Source organism: Schistocerca gregaria, chromosome 1 (assembly GCF_023897955.1).
Source record: "Schistocerca gregaria isolate iqSchGreg1 chromosome 1, iqSchGreg1.2, whole genome shotgun sequence".
Classification (NCBI taxonomy): Eukaryota; Metazoa; Arthropoda; class Insecta; order Orthoptera; family Acrididae; genus Schistocerca; species Schistocerca gregaria.
In genome coordinates this window covers 1,086,995,073-1,087,001,072 of record NC_064920.1, presented here as the reverse complement: position 1 = coordinate 1,087,001,072, position 6,000 = coordinate 1,086,995,073, and positions in this window count along the sequence as shown.

Here is a 6,000-nt window from a genome sequence, read left to right as displayed (position 1 = left end):
GGTAACACATTAGTAAATGTATCTATTTCTGGTAGCAAAATAGAAAAGTAATTACTTCGACTGTCTTGTGTCTTGAAGTCCTGTACATTTTCTTGACGTTATCAGTACAACAGTCTTGATGTGCATTCGATACCTTGTTGATGCAGAAATTTATTGGGTTCATCTTATGTTGGGTGTTAATATGAAATACGCTGATGGAAAAAACGCAACACCGAGAAGGATTTGTGCGATATAAACGACAACTGGTAGGCGTGTTCCTTCATCTGAAAGCTGCCGCCTATTCATCGCTCATGCCAGTAGCTTAAGAGTTCAAATGGTTCAAATGGCTCTGAGCACTATTGGACTTAACATTTGAGGTCATCAGGCCCCTAGAACTTAGAGCTTCTTAAATCTAACTAGCCTAAGGACATCACACACATCCATGCCCGAGACGGGATTCGAACCTGAGACCGTAGCAGTCGCGCGGTTCCGGACTGAAGTGCCTAGAACCACTAGGCCACCCCGGACGGCGTGTAGTCGGGAATCCATATGTAAGGTTACTCTTTCTTTTAAATGAATATATTTGGGAAAGGTTTTAAAACTATCTGTGAGTGAACTTACGATAGCCCTTCCGGCGTGCAATGTTTTTTATAAAAAGGTATTATTATCTGTCTCATTTGTAAAGTTGTTATACTTTTGTTAGTAACTAATTCAAACTGACGGGTTTTATGTATAAATGTTCTCTGACTGGAGTTCATTATTATAAATGTGTTTCTTCACTCTTTGTTAATACAAAATACAATTGTTCACAGTTCATGTGTAAAGTTAACCTTTTTTTAAGGTATAGTCTTTCTCATTTGAAGAATTGCTATACACTCATGGTCATAAATTAAGAATAATGCTGATACATGGTGAAACAACGCTCTGATGGGCGGTTTGTGTGTTTACATCACCTCGGGGTATGACCTTGCAGTGCATTTGACCTGCGGTCGTCGCACGATGGCGCTGGCAGCAGTCCACATGCGCAGAGGTGTGCTGGTGCATGTCAGAGTACGGTACAGCGAGTAAGTGTGCAGACGTTTACAGACGTGCTAATGGTGACTGTGTGTTGAAAATGATTCAAAGAACACATATTGACGACGTTACGAGGGGTAGAATACACTGCATGGTCATTGGAACAGTGGTCCCACGTTATGTTCACGGACGAGTTCAGGTATAGTTTGAACAGTGATTCTCGCCGGGTTTTCATCTGGCGTGAACCAGGAACGGGATACCAACCCCTTAATGTCCTTAAAAGGGACCTGTGTGGAGGTCGTGGTTTGATGGTGTGGGGTGGGATTATGATTGGTGCATGTACACCCCTGCATGTCTTTGACAGAAAAACTGTAACAGGTCAGGTGTTTCGTGAATCATTTTGCACCAGTATGTCCGCCTTTTCAGGTGTGCAGTGGGTACCACCTTCCTCCTGATGGATGACAACACACAGCCCCACCAAGCCGCCATCGTGGAGTTGTACTTGAAACAGAAAATATCAGGTGAATGGAGTGGCCTGCCTGTTCTCCAGACCTAAACCCCATCGAGTACGTCTGGGATGCTTTCGGTCGACGTATCGGTGCATGTCTTCAAACCCCTGCGACACTTCAGGAGTTCCGACAGGCACTGGTTCAAGAATGGGAAGCTACCCACAGCAGCTGCTCGACCACCTGATCCAGAGTATGCCAACCCGTTGTGCAGCCTGTGTACGTGTGCATGGTGATAATATCCCATATTTATGTCGGGGTACATGTGCAGAAAACAGTGGCGTTTTGTAGCACATGTGTTTCGGGACGGTTTTCTCAACTTATCACCAATACCGCGGACTTACAGATCTGTGTCGTGTGTGTTCCCTATGTGCCTATGCAATTAGCTCCAGTTTTGTGTATTGGCACGTTGTCTGGTACCACATTCTGCGATTATCCTTAATTTATGAGCTTGGGTATTGAAAGCCAACTGATGGGCTTCATGTACATATGTTCTTACTTGAAGTTTATGAAAGTTGGTATTTCTGTTCATTGACTTTAATAAATATTGTGAACAATAAAAGGTGAATGCTTCCTTGCCCTAAGGTCCAGTCCTTCCGCTACGTCCTTTGGGAATTTTATGATACGCCGAGGTAATACAGGTTTCAACAAGGCTGCAGCTAGGTGCTCCACACCTCGTTGGCAATGGCGCCGCGTGGTTGGCACCCAATGACGGGGACTGAAGTGAGAGGGAGGGCGAAGAAATACAGAGAAACTGGCTGCCTGGCTGGGCTCTCCAGAGTAAATGTTTGGTGTTCCTCGAGTACCGACAGCCGGTTATAAATACCGACGGCCGCGCATTTCTGTGTGGACCAGAGAGAGAGGAAGAAACAACAAATCGCCTACAGGAAGCCAGAAATAGTTCTCCACCAGTGGGACTCGGGAAGATACAGACTGCAGTCCAGCCCTGCACATCCCTCACTAAGTGCCCCTGGCATGACTGCCATGCCAAAACGACACCCGTAGCTCGAAGAGAAATACATAGCTCATTACACGACACAGTGTGTTGACTGTAACTTGGCCGATCAGCTCCCTAGCCTGACAACTACCTATTGTTTATTATAACTGGCGTTGACTCGGACTCCCGCTGATTACGTAGTGGCTCCAGATCCACAATTCCTGTGAATATACTTAGCTTGTACAGTCAAATTCCGTAACATGGGACACTTTTCAACTTCGAAATTACTTTATCAATAATGCACTTCATGTGTTACATGATGACACACTGTTTTTATGAATAGACTTAATACATTATGAAAAAATAAAGTATTTTTTCTTCAGTTACCATTTTCCATCAGTATATTAAAAAAGTATATTGTCCCAAGTTAGGGACCCCCTCTTACTTGGGACATTTTTAATTTCAAATTTTGTCGCAAATAACAAACCCTTTCAAATTACTTGCGACACCGTATAAATTTTTAAAAAGGTTTAATCTCCATGTTAAACAAATAAAACACTGTACGTACACAGAAGAAAGGATGTTAAGACGTAGTTATATGTTCATCCTACATTTTTCAAACATTGGACTGTATTCAGTAAAATATTATTTAAACACATGTAGCCTGAACCAGAATTAATTTTAATACAGTACAGGAAAATGTAAAAGCTAATTGAATTTAAACGTGTAACGTCCCCTGAACTCACTAATGTGCTTGTCAGTTGTTTTAATTCTTTTAAGTGGAACGTTCTCTTCAAAGATAAAGACATTTTTTGATCCCTAATAATCTCTTAAACAACTAACCTTATACTAGCTGTTTTCCTTATCTAGGCTTTTGCATATAAAGACCTTTTCATGTTCTGTCTGCTTTCCTATAGGGCAGCTTGAACTAAGCACTACAGTGTCAGTTTTATTGATAGATCCATTTACAGCTCCGTCCATTTCATATGACTATCTTCGTTATACACAAGATTTTACTCAAGCTGAGTTTCCATTTCCAATTATTGACATAAATTTTCTCTAAATAATATAAAAAATTCTCTACCAAACAAAACATTGCTGTCATGGAGTGATCTGCTGCAGTCACTTTCCGAAAACCTATAGTGTGTGTAACTTTTAGTGTAAAAGTATATACATGTCAAACACAAACAGATTTAAACAAAAAAATCATGGCTAGCCTTTATTACAATATATAAAGGATACGAATTATGTACTGATTTGACTTACACACGTATAAGGTAACATGTAGATACAAAGTTATCAGGTATACAAAAATGTTCATTTTTTAACAAATTTTTTTAGACTGAATGGGTCACCTTCATAGCAGCATCACTTCACAAACTGTATATTGGATTAGCAGCAAAGTGGAACCTCCCCTACAGATGTGCCAACTGTGAAAGGTAGGAAAATGTCCGAAGTTAGGATGCTGTCCCAAGTACGGGAATTTGACTGTAGTCGTTTGTTGTCCAGCGTTGCTGGTTCAAGGCTTCATACGAATATTTGTTGTTATTTTTAGGCATTATAAATTAAAAACAAAAACTTCGAATAATCTTCGTTTATTTCAGTTCTGTTGATCTGATAGACTAACACCTTTCTGGAGAAATATGAGTCCCACTTTTCTATTTGATAAAGATGGAAGCTGCAGCAATGAATTAAAGTTTGAGCCTTGGCCAGATTTGAACCCTGGTCTCCAGATTACTTAACAGATTTTTTATCTCATTTTGTTCGTTTTTTCTGCTTTGGGCGGACGACGAAAGACACCCGTTTCAGTTCGTTGTTGATCCATTAACTCAGTTTTTCTTTATTACAGAGAGCAGCTAGCCCTCTGACCGAACACGCTGAGCTACTGTGCCGGCATCAGATGGGCTAGACATTACACCACTTGCGTAGTCCTTGCCGAAGTGGTAGCCGTAAACGCTATGGTTGTGTAATGGCTAACCCATCTGCTTAGTAAGCAGGAGACCTGGGTTCAAATCCCGACCGTGGTACAAATTTAAGTCGTTGCTTCAGCTTCTATCATTATTGAAGATAGTTCAGTTCTGGTTATAAGCAACATGACATCGATGCTCTGAACGATTTGTGAGTCAGTATTGTCATCTGCAATGTACACAAAAACAATGTAACGTCATTAAGTTAACATACGGTCATCTGCCACCTGACCACATCTTCTCACGCAACTGCTACTGCCAGTGGCGACCCGTCTTCAGCTGAGGCTACAGCTTTGTTTCTAGCGGCTGGTGACAGCATTCCCACAGCGCCAGACGATCCATACATCAGAATTATGACATATCTAATGACTATAATTAAGTATTGCGTAAATTTAAACTATCCTGATAGCTAATAATACAGATAGTTCAGTGTATCCGCATGAGACCGAGTATCCCTCGCAAACTGCCGTTTTGCTGCATGCCGGTCATGTTTGTGATGGGTGGTGTATATCAAAACAATTCTTCTTGTAGAAATAGTAAAACAGTTGATCAGTTGCAAATTGAAAGGTTTATTAAAACCCCTTAAAGGGGTTTAAAACTACACACATCAAAAAATGTTTTGCATCACATCTGTTCCGAGAGTTCCAGTACCTGCACAGAAAAATGGAATATAGATCAACATAAACATCATTTCCGCCCTTTTTATTGGTTATGAAAACCACACATTGCAAGTTGTACCACCATACAGTGAGACCCTCAGAGGTGGTGGTCCTGATTGCTGTACACAGCGGTACATCTAATACCCAGTATCACCTCCTCTTGCATTGATGCATGCCTGTGTTCGTCGTGGCGTACTATCCACTAGTTCATCAAGGCACTGTTGGTTCAGATTGTCCTACTCCTCAACGGTGATTCGGCGTAGATCCCGCAGAGTGGTTGATGGGCCGCGTCGTCCATGAACAGCCCTTCTCAATCTACCCCAGACATGTCCGATAGGTTTCGTGTCTGGAGAACATGCTGGCCACTAGTCGAGCGATGTCGTTATCCTGAAGGAAGTCATTCACAAGATGTGCACCATGGGTGCGCGAATTTTCATCAATGAAGGCGAAAGCCTCACCAATGTGCTACCGATGTGGTTGCACTATCGGTCGGAGGATGGCGTTCACGTATCGTACAGCCGTTACCGCGCCTTCTACGACCACCAGCGGCGCACGTCGGCCCCACATAATGCCACCCTAAAACAGCAGGGAACCTCCACCTTGCTGCACTCGTTGACGGTGTGTCTAAGGCGTTCAGCCTGACCGTGTTGCCTCCAAACACGTCTCCGACGATTGTCTGGTTGAAGGCATATGCGACACTCATCGGTGAAGAGGACATGATGACAATCCTGAGGGGTCCATTCGGCATGTTGTTGGGCCCATCTGTACCGGGTGTCGTGGTTGCATAGATGGACCTCGCCATGGACGTCAGGAGTGAAGTTGGACATCATGCAGCCTATTGTGCACAGTTTGGGTCCTAACACGACGTCCTGTGGCTGCACGAAAAGCACTATTCAACATGATGCGATTGCTCTCAGGGTTCCTCCGATCTATAATCC